The sequence below is a fragment of the Schistocerca nitens genome, chromosome 11 (genome assembly GCF_023898315.1).
Source record: "Schistocerca nitens isolate TAMUIC-IGC-003100 chromosome 11, iqSchNite1.1, whole genome shotgun sequence".
Lineage (NCBI taxonomy): Eukaryota > Metazoa > Arthropoda > Insecta > Orthoptera > Acrididae > Schistocerca > Schistocerca nitens.
This window is the reverse complement of record NC_064624.1, coordinates 184,870,952-184,887,212: the sequence shown is the minus strand read 5'-3', so window position 1 is coordinate 184,887,212 and position 16,261 is coordinate 184,870,952. Positions and strand designations below refer to the sequence as shown.

General features: G+C 42.5%; 1 non-coding gene across 1 annotated transcript; it reads right to left on the bottom strand.

Moving 5' to 3' along the window:
* Nucleotides 1-12,411: 12,411 nt before the first annotated feature.
* Trnat-cgu (transfer RNA threonine (anticodon CGU)) lies at nt 12,412-12,486 on the bottom strand. Its single transcript has one exon. It is a non-coding gene; the product is annotated as a tRNA-Thr (tRNA).
* Between the last annotated feature and the right edge of the window lie 3,775 nt (nt 12,487-16,261).

The window sequence follows — 16,261 nt, the reverse complement described above, 5'->3', positions numbered from 1 at the left end:
AAAAGCTTTGCTGAAGTCCAGTAGCGTCAATATTGTTGCCTTTCGATTGTCGATGGCATATTTCAGGTCATCAGTTACTTTAATTAGAGCAGTGTTTGTGCTGTGATGTTTACGGAAACCGGATTGAAATTTGTCATATAGGCTGAATTCATGCAAGTGTTCAGTGATTTGGTCATGAACAATATATTCAAGTGCTTTGGAAACAGCAGGCAGTATGCTAACTGGTCGGTAATCACTAGGCAGTTGCGGGTTTTCGATCTTAGGGATGGGTCGAATTAGGCTTCTTTTCCATGCAGTGGGATATATTCCGTTCACGAGGGAAAAATTAAATATGTCAGTTAAGACAGGCACTAAGATATCGGCAACATTCTTAATCATAGTTATACCGATACTGTCGTTGCCTATTGCATCAGAAGAGATTCTCATTATTGCTTTTCTTGCCGTATTTGTTGTTACATGTTTTAGATGGAAGGTATCGTTGTTAGTTATCCTGTTTAGGGATTCTTGTGGACGGTAATTATCAGCTGTGCTGGTATTCAGAGGTGCAGAGAAGAATTCATTTAATTCGTTAGCTGACACATGAAAAGTGGTTTCCGATTTTGCCTTTCCGACCCCCAAGCTACGGAGATTCTTCCATAGAGTCGTGGGCGTCAGATCGCTGCATACAAGGGAGCGAGCGTGCCTGATTTTAGCATTGCGAATGCATTGTTTCACTCTGTTCCGTAGCTTTCTATATTCTTCGAAACGCTCGGGTTTCGGATCTGCCTTGAAACGCCTGTGGGCAGCATCCCTATTAGTCATCATTTGACGTAATTCAGCTGTCAGCCATGGAGCAGGAGATTTTCTTACACGGATTGTGCGCACAGGTGCATGTTTGTCATAGAGGGCAGTGAGTTTATCACCAAGTTCATTAATTTTGCCGTCGATTGTAGGTTCTCTGATTATTTGATGCCATGAGATTTCTGAGCAATCGGCTGTTAGAGTGTCTAGGTCAATACGTTTCATGTTCCTACAAGTTATGTAACGCGATTTGATCCTTGGGGGCTGCACAGAGTAGGCCAGGAATATTACATCATGTGCTGAGAGGCCAGGGGCCGATGTTTGACCAACATCTCTTACTTTGTCAGTCTGTTTCGTTGCGATTACGTCTATAAGAGTATGACTGTGCGCCGTATGGTGTGTAGGTTGTAATGGAAGAATGTTCATGCTATTGCAACTAAACAGTCTTCTTAGGTTTATTGCGGAGGGAGTGTCTCTTAGCAGGTCTATGTTCAAGTCACCCATTACGATGACATGTTCGTATTGACACTGAAGTGAATGTAATTCCGACTGGAAGGAACTCATTGAGCTTATTTTTGGCGGCTTGTACACGACGCCAGTCAAGAATTTCCGACTTTGTATATTTATTTCAATGAACATGAATTCAGCCTCTTTTTCTTCAGCAGGATTTGACGTACATAAGACTTTCGCTTTGAGATCTGTTCGTATATACGCGCCGACGCCGCCACCTCGCTTTTTTGATCTGTCTGCCCTAAGAAATGTGTACCCTGGGAGATGAATAGATGCAGAGGATATGTGTGGTTTCAACCACGTTTCGGATAAGAGGATTACGTGGTAGTTTAGTTGGTTGAAGAGGAGGCTAAGTTCTTCGTAATGTGCAGGTAAAGACTGGATGTTGCAGTGAGCTGCTAAAAGCTCTGACGCGTTCCGCTGAGCAGCCTGAAGTAGGGTGGCAGACTGGTTTGTCCCTTTGTTAGGCACTACCTGCCGCGAGGGGCACTGGCCGCTGCTTCCGCCAAGTGACATAACACAGGGGTGTCCGAGATTTTGCGCGCCCTGTGTGTGACACCGCGAGTGCCGAAAGAAAGGCGACTGCTAGAGATTTCCTGAGGTTGCGGGAGTATAGAAAATGGATTAGTGGTATTCGGTGCAAGGAGAATATGACCAAAACAGTGACGGCTGTGTGTCACTGTGTATCCTCTGTCGTACGAGGAGAAATGTAATTAGCGTATTTGAAACAGCTTAGGGTGGAAATAAGGGAAAAGGGAGTGATTTAAGAGGCCGATGCTGCCAGCAGAGAGAAGTAAGCTTAATAATTAATAGATTATCGTAGGAAGCTAGAATTAAATTGAAATTTACTAAAGTGATGCTGGTAGTGATTATCGTAGGAAGCTACAATTAGATTGAAATTTGCTAAAGTGATACTGATAGTGATTTTTGTTATGAACAATTTAAACCGAAGAGATGGGTGATTAATGAACTAAAGGAGAGACTAATAATTGCAATAGAACTAATTCAGAACGGAAGAGAATAAACTGAGAAAATGAAAAAAGTATTAGCAGTAACTAAAATTAAGTAATGGTTAGAGCTACAGACACAAAAAAATAGTGAAAAGTTAATACAGTTACAAAAACAATTAGTTGAAGGTACAAATATGGGTATAATTAAAAAATTAATAAAATTACAAGACTATATCTGAGTATAGGGCTGTTACAATTTGCAAATGGTGTTAAGTTTGCACTTTTGGCTCGAGTAGCTTCACTTAATACTATTCAGTTCTGTCATGTTTGTGACTGTCTTCTTTCCAGCTGCTGTCTTAATGATTACTCTGCCATCCTGAGTCCACACATTCTGAAGACCGAAATGGGATATGGCACTGTTTAAAATCTTTAGCCGTTCGTGTGTCAGATCTTCCCTTATTGTAAGCCCTGTCCTTGCTAACTTCTTCTTCTGGGTAAAGATCTCTGCCCTTTTTCGGTACGAGATAAATTTAATTATTATTGGACGAGGTTTGGTGGCACCTGGTAGTTTTCGTCCCACCCGATGGCTCCTGTCAATGTCTGCCTTGGTCACTTCTACGCCTAATTTTTCACGCGCAACCTGTATAAGCAGGTTGTCCGTGTCTTCTTCTTTATTTTCTACTACTCCAAACAGTCGTAGACTATTTCGCCTTTGGTACTGTTCTAGTTCGTCAGTTGCGGCAGATAGTTTCACTTCCAACTCTCGTGCCTTTTTCTCGTATTCAGACACAGACTTTTTTAGTGCTGTAATTTCGGCAGTATTGGCCTCAACAGTTTCACGCATTTTGGCCAATACTGCTGCCGTTACAGTATCTGATATAGTGCCTGCTATCAGATCGAGATTGTTTTTATCGCGAAGCGCAGCGTTTACCTCAGAGCGGACCAGCTCCGCTATGCCGGGAGCCGCGGCCGCACCTTCCGCCAAGAGCGGGCCCGCCGCACCTGCTGCTTCCCCGCTGCTGGACGCGCTGTTGTTCACTCTTCTGTTTACCATTTTCTCGAAGATATTGGCGGAGCACAGAAGAAAAATAGCACTACTGCACAGAACACTGTTATTTACACGATTTCCACTTGTACTAGACAACACCACCTGCGAGAACACCTTCGAATTCGACTAAATTTCGCGAGCCGAACTTAACACGTGTTACACTGCAGCCGCCATGACACACATTGATTTTTCTCCTCATCATAACACCTCTTAGGTTCCTCTCCGTTTGAACTAAAGTGATTTCCGAGTGTCCTTACTGAAAGTACGTTAAAACCGAGTTTTCTATTTAATGCCTCTTGAACATAGTAAAGAGAAAGCTAAAGTTAATGTGTCTAGAGAGTGAGTTAAAATTAATAATGCTTGCTGAAAATAATTTTCCTAGTAAAACTGCTTATTAATGTGTTGTTGCCAACTTCAAATTAAAAGTTCTTAAGACTCAGGCTTATAAAGTTTTGCTTAGTAAATGATCACATTACTGCCTGTTGTAAATCGCAGAAAGTGAGTCAGTATCTTACATAAATGTTAATGTTATGTCTCACGGTAGTAAAAGTGGAAAACTGCATAGTAAGAAATTATATGTTCATAATTACCAAGTGTTTGTATCTCTTGTGTGCATATTAACAGTATAAAGACCACTCAGTTTGTGTAAGCCCTGAAGGTGATAGTGTTTTTCTGTACCTGTTATAATTTTGCAAATAGTTTGTGCTGCTCCAACTGTTTGTTTCACCCTTACCGTAAACATATGAGCGTGTCAGAGTTCATTGCACTCACTTGTGGCCAAGTATAGATTGTGTTTATCCGTTAAAAATTACTAATAACTATTTTCTTCAACGAGAATGTTAGTCATTCTCTTGCCTAGTTAGGCTGGCGACCGTTTTCTTTATCCATTAAACAGTGCAGATAAACAAAATTTCGTTTGTTACTGTTCAAATATTTACGTAATTCTGACTTTCATTTTCGATAAGCCACCTCTGTTAGGTACAACACGGTCAACTTAACAAAATTCCTCCCAGAGGGTAACACTGCTCTGTTGCTTTATACCATAATTACTATAAAAAAATAATAATAATTCTGTTTTGCAAACTGCCTCCAGCTTCGAGGTTATGGTATAGCAGTAGCAGACAGGAGTGTTATACGTGGCTTTTCCGTGACAGGACTAGTTTGTTCTGTTGGGGGCATAATACGTAATAAACCAGATTTGGTATTTCATAGTATAAGCTACGTAAATACGCTATTGCAGTGTTATAAGTAGTACAGCAATTCGACGTTGATTGGACTCAACAAGTCGTTGGAAGATCCCTACAGAAATACTGAGCCATCCTGCATCTACAGCTGTGTATAATTTCGGAAATGTTGCCGGTGAAGGATTTCGTGAATATACTCACTTCTCGATTGTGTCCCATAAATGTTATACGGGATTCATATCGGGCCATCTGGATGGCCAAATCATTCGCTCGAATTATCTGCAATGTTCTTCAAACCATTTGCGAATAATTGTGGGCCAGTGACCTGTAACATTCTGATCCATAAAAATTCCGTCGTCGTTTAGGAACATGAACCTGCAGAGCACACGGTCCATTCCATGTTATGGAGCTACCACCAGCCTGCACGGTAGCTTCGTAACAACTTGGATCCATGGCTTTGTGAGATCTGCACCACATTCGAACCCTGCTGTCAGCTCTTACCAACAGAAATCGGGAGTCAGCTGACCGGGCCACAGTTACCCAGTCGTCTAGGGTCCAAGGAATAGAAAAGCAACTGGAATCACTCAACAGAGGAAAGTCCACTGGACCTGACGGGATACCAATTCGATTCTACACAGAGTACGCGAAAGAACTTGCCCCCCTTCTAACAGCCGTGTACCGCAAGTCTCTAGAGGAACGGAGGGTTCCAAATGATTGGAAAAGAGCACAGGTAGTCCCAGTCTTCAAGAAGGGTCGTCGAGCAGATGCGAAAAACTATATACCTATATCTCTGACGTCGATCTGTTGTAGAATTTTAGAACATGTTTTTTGCTCGAGTATCATGTCGTTTTTGGAAACCCAGAATCTACTATGTAGGAATCAACATGGATTCCGGAAACAGCGATCGTGTGAGACCCAACTCGCGTTATTTGTTCATGAGACCCAGAAAATATTAGATACCGGCTCCCAGGTAGACGCTATTTTTCTTGACTTCCGGAAGGCGTTCGATAAAGTTCCGCACTGTCGCCTGATAAACAAAGTAAGAGCTTACGGAATATCAGACCAGCTGTGTGGCTGGATTGAAGAGTTTTTAGCAAACAGAACACAGCATGTTGTTATCAATGGAGAGACGTCTACAGACGTTAAAGTAACATCTGGCGTGCCACAGGGGAGTGTTATGGGACCATTGCTTTTCACAATATATATAAATGACCTAGTAGATAGTGTCGGAAGTTCCATGCGGCTTTTCGCGGATGATGCTGTAGTATACAGAGAAGTTGCAGCATTAGAAAATTGTAGCGAAATGCAGGAAGATCTGCAGCGGATAGGCACTTGGTGCAGGGAGTGGCAACTGTCCCTTAACATAGACAAATGTAATGTATTGCGAATACATAGAAAGAAGGATCCTTTATTGTACGATTATATGATAGCGGAACAAACACTGGTAGCAGTTACTTCTGTAAAATATCTGGGAGTATGCGTGCGGAACGATTTGAAGTGGAATGATCATATAAAATTAATTGTTGGTAAGGCGGGTACCAGGTTGAGATTCATTGGGAGAGTGCTTAGAAAATGTAGTCCATCAACAGAGGAGGTGGCTTACAAAACACTCGTTCGACCTATACTTGAGTATTGCTCATCAGTGTGGGATCCGTACCAGATCGGGTTGACCGAGGAGATAGAGAAGATCCAAAGAAGAGCGGCGCGTTTCGTCACAGGGTTATTTGGTAAGCGTGATAGCGTTACGGAGATGCTTAGGAAACTCGAGTGGCAGACTCTGCAAGAGAGGCGCTCTGCATCGCGGTGTAGCTTGCTCGCCAGGTTTCGAGAGGGTGCGTTTCTGGATGAGGTATCGAATATATTGCTTCCCCCTACTTATACCTCCCGAGCAGATCACCAATGTAAAATTAGAGAGATTAGAGCGCGCACGGAGGCTTTGCGGCAGTCGTTCTTCCCGCGAACCATACGCGACTGGAACAGGAAAGGGAGGTAATGACAGTGGCACGTAAAGTGCCCTCCGCCACACACCGCTGGGTGGCTTGCGGAGTATAAATGTAGATGTAGATGTAGATGAAATCTATGAGTGGCCGCGAGTGGCCTCCAAGTAGCCGAACCTGCAGAGCACACGGTCCAGTCCATGTTATGGAGCTACCACCACCTTGCACGGTAGCTTCGTAACAACTTGGATCCATGGCTTTGTGAGATCTGCACCGCAGTCAAACCCTGCTGTCAGCTCTTACCAACAGAAATCGGGAGTCAGCTGACCGGGCCACGGTTATCCAGTCGTGTAGGGTCCATCCAATACGGACACGAGCACAGCAGAGGCTCTGCAGGCGATGTCGTGCTGTTATTAAAGCCACTCGCGTCACTTGTCTGCTGCCACAAACCCATTTACGCCAAATTTTGCTGCATTGTCCTAAATACACTCAAGCTCATAAATTAAGGATAACTGCAGAATGTGGTGCCACACAACGTGGCAGTAAACAAAACTGGCGCTAACAGCATAGGTACACAGGGAACACACACGACACAGACCTGGAAGTCCACGGTATTGCTGACAAGTTGAGGAAACCTCCCGAAACACGTGTGCTACAAAACGCCACTCCTTCCTGCGCATGTAGTCCGACATCAGTATGGAATATGATCACCGTGCACACGTACACAGGCCGCACAACGGGTTGGCATACTCTGGATCAGGTGGTCGAGCAGCTGCTGGGGTATAGCCTCCCATTCTTGCACCAATGCCTGTCGGAGCTCCCGAAGTGTCGTAGGGGTTCGAAGACGTGCAGCGATACGTCGGCCGAGAGCATCCCAGATGTGCTCGATAGGGTTTGGGTCAGAAGAACAGGCCACTCCATTCGCCTGATATCTTCTGTTTCAAGGAACTCCTCCACGATGGCAGCTCGGTGGGGCCGTGCGTTATGATCCATCAGGAGGAAGGTGGGACCCACTGCACCCCTGAAATGGCGGACGTACTGGTCCAAAATGACGTCCCGATACACCTGACCTGTTACAGTTCCTCTGTCAAAGACGTGCTCGGCTGTACGTGCACCAATCACAATCCCACCCCATACCATCAAACCACGACCTCCATACAGGTCCTTTCAAGAACATTAAGGTTTGTTGTTTGTTTTTGTGGGGAAGGAGACCAGACAGCGACGTCATTGGTCTCGTCGGATTAGGGAAGGATGGGTACGGAAGTCGGCCGTGCCCTTTCAAAGGAACCATCCCGGCATTTGCCTGGAGCGATTTAGGGAAATCACGGAAAACCTAAATAAGGATGGCCGGACGCGTGATTGAACCGTCGTCCTCCCGAATGCGAGTCCAGTGTGCTAACCACTGCGCCACCCCACTCAGTGAACATTAAGGGGTTGGTATCTGGTTCCTGGTTCACGCCAGATAAAAACCCGGCGAGAATCACTGTTCAGACTATACCTGGATTCGTCCGTGAACATAACTTGGGACCACTGTTCAATGACCACGTACTGTGTTCTTGACACCAGGCTTTATGGGCACTCCTGTGACCAGGGGTCAGTGGAATGCACCTTGCATGTCTCCGGGCGAATAAACCGTGTCTGTTCAGTCGTCTGTAGACTGTGTGTCTGGAGACAACTGTTCCAGTGGCTGCGGTAAGGTCCCGAGCGAGGCTACCTGCAGTACTCCGTGGCCGTCTGCGGGCACTGATGGTGAGATATCGGTCTTCTTGTGGTGTTGTACACTGTGGACGTCCAGTACTGTAGCGCCTGGACACGTTTCCTGTCTGCTGGAATCGTTGCCGTAATCTCGAGATCACACTTTGTGGCACATGGAGGGCCCGAGCTACGACCTGCTGTGTTTGACCAGCCTCCAGTCTCCCTGGTATTCTACCCCTCATAACGTCATCAATATGTGTCCTGTGAGTCACAATTAGCACGTGTGAAAACGCCTGCACACTTACTCGCTGCACCGTACTCTGACATGCACCAACACACCTCTGCTGCCAGCGCCACCGTGCGACGACCGCAGGTCAAATGCACCCCATGGTCATACCCCGAGGTGATTTAAACCCGGAAACTGCTCACTAGAGCGTTGTTTCACCATGTACCCAATCAGCATTATCCTTAATTTATGAGCATGAGTGTAATACGTGCGTCGCACGTCCCAGATTTTAGTTTTCTGGTTATTTCATGTAGAGTTGCTTGTCCTGGTCGTTAAGTGAATGCTATCGGTCACTGCGTTTTCTGTGGTGGGAGGTAACGCCTGAAATCTGATATTCTCAGCACGCTTTTAACACTGTGAGTTTCGGAAAATTAAGACTTCTGTAACCTTCCCACAGAAATTTGAAAGACATAAATAATAAATGGGAGCCAAGTGTAACCTCCCTGCAAAAATGAAAGATAATTCAATGACAATGATAACTCAATTAGACCCAAATGTCGGTCTTTGGCCCTGTGCAAAAAATCAGAATTAATTTCTTACCTCACTTAAACTGCATGTCAAAATTCTGCTCTTATTCTTCGCCATAGCTTGGAGGAAATGCATCGCATTAATTTTTTTTTAATTTAACTGAAAATTTTCTTTAAGGAAATGCAAGGGAATCAAATGATTTATTTTTTGTTAAAAATTGCTTTGAAATCAAAATTATTATTGGGGCTCTTGTTGAAAATTAATTACAATAAATATACATTACATTATCTGACGTGCGCAATGCAGCTTCGTTACCTCACTAAACAATATACCTCATTCAGCATCTTGACCAGAGACCCATGTCGACGGCCGCGGACTCCTCACACACAACTGTACTAGACCACTACAGCCGACAGACTGCCGCTCGCAAATGAACTCGGCTACTACTACCGACAGACTGCCGCTCGCAACTGAACTCGGCTACTACTACCGACAGACTGCTGCTCGCTACTGAACTCTCTCGTAACTCAACTGCAACTGAACTCTCGCGCGGTCAAGCGCAGACTAGGGACGACAAATAGCTCTCTGGTCAGAGACTCTGCAATGCCTCGCCATCGCCGCCACACAACATACGTGTTTCATAACCCTCCACTGGGCGGGGGGGGGGGGGGGGGGGCAAAAGTTTGGCAGCGATGGTGAGGCATTGCAGAGTCTCTGACCAGAGAGCTATTTGTCGTCCCTAGTCTGCGCTTGACCGCGCGAGAGTTCAGTTGCAGTTGAGTTACGAGAGAGTTCAGTAGCGAGCAGCAGTCTGTCGGTAGTAGTAGCCGAGTTCAGTTGCGAGCGGCAGTCTGTCGGCTGTAGTGGTCTAGTACAGTTGTGTGTGAGGAGTCCGCGGCCGTCGACATGGGTCTCTGGTCAAGATGCTGAATGAGGTATATTGTTTAATAAGGTAACGAAGCTGCATTGCGCACATCAGATAATGTAATGTATATTTATTGTAATTAATTTTCAACAAGAGCCCCAACAATAATTTTGATTTCAAAGCAATTTTTAACAAAAAAAAACATTTGATTCCCTTGCATTTCCTTAAAGAAAATTTTCTGTTAAATTCAAAAAAAAATTATTGCGATGCATTTCCTCCAAGCTATGGCGAAGAATAAGAGCAGAATTTTGACATGCAGTTTAAGTGAGGTAAGAAATTAATTCTGATTTTTTGCACAGGGCCAAAGACCGACATTTGGGTCTAATTGAGTTATCATTGTCATTGAATTATCTTTCATTTTTGCAGGGAGGTTACACTTGGCTCTCATTTATTATTTATGTCTTTCAAATTTCTGTGGGAAGGTTACACTTCCCTAACAATTTCCCAACCGGAATGTTACTTGCGTCTGTCTACAAACGCCATTCCGTGTTCAGAGTATGCCAATTCGCGTGGTGCGGCCATAATCACGTCGGAAACCTTTTATGCGTTGTGTACGCGATATCAGCACTGAACCTTGGATCGCAGTAAACTCTCTGCAACTCCTTTCTGCAACAGATGAAATCGTCCTAAACCGTAATTCAGAACTAACTCGCTCATGGTGAACCACACTAATTTTCGTCTTCTTCTAACCTCTCCTAAACACGGTTCATTAACTTATTTCCCAGTCTTAATATCTAAAAATATATTGTGTTACATCCTGCATCTTTTCGAGGTTTGTTTTGGAAATTTCACTTGTCGTAGAAAGCGGTATTTTCGTTGTGCAATTCATGTACCAATGGCTTTCTACATTAGTGTTTCTTTCTTGCTCAATCTACAAATAATTAACATTTCATAGGTAGCTCTTACAGAATCTAAATAAATCAGCTTACACTTGTTTTAAACATTTTATTGAACGCTGAAGTGGAATGTGTACAGTGATTTTTGAAAATGTTATTTGTAACTTACTGAGAATGAGGTACAAAATAGTTTTATTTCAGTGTTACTGAAAGTAAAAACCACTTCTCACTGCCTATCAGAAAATGAACGTCAATGAGAGAAATTCAGTCACATACCACACTTCAAAAGACAATGGCCACCATCTTTCTCTCTTTGACCATAGTGGCAACGGGCTGAGAAACATTTCCTTGTTGTACCTGTATTATGCAGTTATGCGACAATTTGTATTTTATAAAACTATAAAACAAAAACTGTAATGGCACTGCATGCAAGCCACAGGTTTCCGTCAAGCTCCAGTTCTAGAAAAATATAAATGTCAGTTTTAGAATTTACACTCTAAGAGAAAATCCGAATGAGTGGGGAAACCGTCGATTGATGTACGTGTACAGGCAAACAAACTGATAGTTAACATTTCAGAAACAGCGGCCGGCCGGAGTGGCCGTACGGTTCCAGGCGCTACAGGCTGGAACCGAGCGACCGCTACGGTCGCAGGTTCGAATCCTGCCTCGGGCATGCTTGTGTGTGATGTGCTTGGGTTAGTTAGGTTTAATTAGTTCTAAGTTCTAGGCGCATAGTGCTCAGAACCATTTGAACCCAGAAACAGTGGATGATTTATTCAAGAGAAAGAGCTCAAAAAATGGAGGAAGTCAACAGCACATTGACCTTTACACACACAGTTATTCGGCTTTGGAGAGTTTCTGTCCAAATGGTGCGACACATTGTCAAAATCCCAAGCTGGTTGGAGGCTCAAAAAGTCATTGAAGAATCTCTCTTACTTATCAAGAGTAATGTACCTATAGCAGCAAATGCAGGAAACAGTAAGTGAAAAACTGATGAAACTTCTAATTTTTAAAAAAAAAAATATTTTGTTGTGATTCTGAACTTCCACTGATATGAGTGTGACTCCTGAATATTTCCTGGTCATGCTGACAAAGTTTAATGAATTTATTTGTAAAAGCATAGACAGTGGAAATAGGAATGTCCTGTGGTGCCTCTCCTGCTCCAAGTCGGTCCGTCTGATGTTCGCAGTGTGGTCCTTTAGTGTTGCTCGGCAACATCAAAAACTGTTCTCTAGTGCTTGTCTTGATATGGCGCGCGCCGCTGTCCTGTGATCTTGGTCAGAGCGCGCGCTATAATCGATTATAGTTCGCTGTTCTGGTGTGGGTGGCGCTCCGGTGGTGATTTGCTGTTACGTCGCTGGCGTGTATTTGCGGTGGCCGGCGGAAAGCGAGAGGGTAGTCGGTTTCCGTGTACTGCACTGAACGTGAAGTTCGCTCTGCCCGACCGGGTAGTGACTAGCGCTAAGGTTGTTGTGCCTCGCAATATGAGCAGAGTGGTCTGGGGCGGAGGCGACTCGCCGCTGTGCTGGCCATGCGGTGGTGATTAATTGGAGTCGGCGTACTTGTTCTGCCTGCCTGTCGGATGTGGATGTCCGGTGGGATCCTGTGATACTCTGGCCCGGAGACAACTAGTTGCTGGCATACTAAGATGGTATCTGTTCTTTCGGACATGTCCGAAAGAACAGGTACCATCGGTGACGATGCAGCTCGACGGAATGAAATTACGATGAAATGAACACCCTTAGCTGCTTACAGGCGTTGACATACGTCAACGGGGACAGATGAAAATGTGTGCCCCGACCGGGACTCGAACCCGGGATCTCCTGCTTACGTGGCAGACGCTCTGTCCATCTGAGCCACCGAGCACACAGAGGATAGCGCGACTGCAGGAATTTATCTCTGGCGCGCCTCCCGCGAAACCCACATTCTCAACGTATTGTCCCGCACTATATTCATAGTGCCCCCGCCCATTATACTCATTACTCGCGGCGCGTTGCCGATTCCCGTAAGACTTCGGGCACTGTGCATTCGCACAGAAGAAGAAGATGGTCTAGTGGCCGGTGAGCCTTAACTATATATATACTAAGACGTATCCGAAAGAACAGATACCATCTGTGTATATATATAGAGAGAGAGAATGAGCCTTAACTATATATATACTAAGACGTATCCGAAAGAACAGATACCATCTGTGTATATATATAGAGAGAGAGAATGAGCCTTAACTATATATATACTAAGACGTATCCGAAAGAACAGATACCATCTGTGTATATATATAGAGAGAGAGAATGAGCCTTAACTATATATATACTAAGACGTATCCGAAAGAACAGATACCATCTGTGTATATATATAGAGAGAGAGAATGAGCCTTAACTATATATATACTAAGACGTATCCGAAAGAACAGATACCATCTGTGTATATATATAGAGAGAGAGAATGAGCCTTAACTATATATATACTAAGACGTATCCGAAAGAACAGATACCATCTGTGTATATATATAGAGAGAGAGAATGAGCCTTAACTATATATATACTAAGACGTATCCGAAAGAACAGATACCATCTGTGTATATATATAGAGAGAGAGAATGAGCCTTAACTATATATATACTAAGACGTATCCGAAAGAACAGATACCATCTGTGTATATATATAGAGAGAGAGAATGAGCCTTAACTATATATATACTAAGACGTATCCGAAAGAACAGATACCATCTGTGTATATATATAGAGAGAGAGAATGAGCCTTAACTATATATATACTAAGACGTATCCGAAAGAACAGATACCATCTGTGTATATATATAGAGAGAGAGAATGAGCCTTAACTATATATATACTAAGACGTATCCGAAAGAACAGATACCATCTGTGTATATATATAGAGAGAGAGAATGAGCCTTAACTATATATATACTAAGACGTATCCGAAAGAACAGATACCATCTGTGTATATATATAGAGAGAGAGAATGAGCCTTAACTATATATATACTAAGACGTATCCGAAAGAACAGATACCATCTGTGTATATATATAGAGAGAGAGAATGAGCCTTAACTATATATATACTAAGACGTATCCGAAAGAACAGATACCATCTGTGTATATATATAGAGAGAGAGAATGAGCCTTAACTATATATATACTAAGACGTATCCGAAAGAACAGATACCATCTGTGTATATATATAGAGAGAGAGAATGAGCCTTAACTATATATATACTAAGACGTATCCGAAAGAACAGATACCATCTGTGTATATATATAGAGAGAGAGAATGAGCCTTAACTATATATATACTAAGACATGTCCGAAAGAACAGATACCATCTTCATATATATATATATATATATATATATATATATAGAGAGAGAGAGAGAGAGAGAGAGAGATAGAGACAGAGTGAGCCTTAACTATATATATACTAAGACATATCCGAAAGAACAGATACCATATATATATATATATATATATATATATATATATATATATAGTGAGTCTTAAGTATATATATATACTAAGACATATCCAAAAGAACAGATACCATCTTCATATATATATATATATATATATATATATATATATAGTGAGTCTTAAGTATATATATATACTAAGACATATCCGAAAGAACAGATACAATCTTCATATATATATATATATATATATATATATATATATATATATATATATATAGTGAGTCTTAAGTGTATATATACTAAGACATATCCGAAAGAACAGATACCATCTTCATATATATATATATATATATATATATATATATATATATATATATAGTGAGTCTTAAGTATATATATACTAAGACATATCTGAAAGAACAGATACCATCTTCATATATATATATATATATATATATATATATATATATATATATATAGAGAGAGAGAGAGAGAGAGAGAGAGAGAGTCTTAAGTATATATATACTAAGACATATCCGAAAGAACAGATACCATCTTCATATATATATATATATATATATATATATATAGAGAGAGAGAGAGAGAGAGAGAGAGAGCCTTAACTATATATATACTAAGACATGTCCGAAAGAACAGATACCATCTCTCTCTCTCTCTCTCTCTATATATATATATATATATATATATATATATATATATAGTGAGCCTTAACTATACACATTCTAAGACATGTCCGAAAGAACAGATACCATCTTCATATATATATATATATATATATATATATATATATATATATATAAGGCTCACCGGCCACTTGACCATCTTCTTCTTCTGTGCGAATGCACAAACAGTGCCCGAACTCTTACGGGAATCGGCAACGCGCCGCGAGTAATGAGTATAATGGGCGGGGCTACTACGAATGTAGTGCGGGACAATACGTTGAGAACGTGGGTTTCGCGGGAGGCGCGCCAGAGATAAATTCCTGCAGTCGCGCTATCTTCTGTGTCCTCTTTGGCTCAGATGGGCAGAGCGTCTGCCATGTAAGCAGGAGATCCCGGGTTCGAGTCCCGGTCGGGGCACACATTTTCATCTGTCCCCGTTGACGTATGTCAAGGCCTGTAAGCAGCTAACGGTGTTCATTTCATTGTAGTTGCTGAATTTTGGAGTCCTGCCAGGTTAGGGTGTGGGCTCGGTTGGCTCGTCAGATGTTCCGCTGGAAGCTCCAGCAGCGGTTTCTGAACTGATGAGGGGCGTTGTTGCGACTCCATTGTTGGAAGTTTTTGCTGTGTGTGTGTGTGTGTGTGTGTGTGTGTGTGTGTGTGTGTGGCAGGTTACGATATTTGTTGGTACTAATTTATTTGCTCAACTGGAGTATCTTTTGGTTACCCCGCTGAGTGGGTCGTTGCCCACCCGGTCTGCTCAGCGTTACCTTTGGTGGTGCCTGTTTGTTCCTTTTTGAAGGAATTCACGTAGGTGGTGCCTGTTACCTGCCCAGAGTTGCGTTCATGTGTGGTATATTCGGCATTTGATCTGTTACGTAAAGCAGTATATGCATAGGAAACAAAAGAAAAGTTCGGAGTAGGTATTAAAATCCATGGAGAAGAAATAAAAACTTTGAGGTTCGCCGATGACATTGTAATTCTGTCAGAGACAGCAAAGGACTTGGAAGAGCAGTTGAACGGAAAGGACAGTGTCTTCAAAGGAGGATATAAGATGAACATCAACAAAAGCAAAACGAGGATAATGGAATGTAGTCGAATTAAGTCGGGTGATGCTAAGGGAATTAGATTAGGAAATGTGACACTTAAAGTAGTAAAGGAGTTTAGCTATTTGGGGAGCAAAATAACTGATGATGGTCGAAGTAGAGATGATATAAAATGTAGAGTGGCAATGGCAAGGAAACCGTTTCTGAAGAAGAGAAATTTGTTAACATCGAGTATAGATTTAATTGTCAGGAAGTCGTTTCTGAAAGTATCTGTATTGAGTGTAGCCATGTATGGAAGTGAAACGTGGACGATAAATAGTTTAGACAAGAAGAGAATAGAAGCTTCCGAAATGTGGTGCTACAGAAGAATGCTGAAAATTAGATGGGTAGATCACATAACTAATGAGGAGGTATTGAATAGAATTGGGGAGAAGAGGAGTTTGTGGCACAACTTGACTAGAAGAAGGGATCGGTTGGTAGGACAT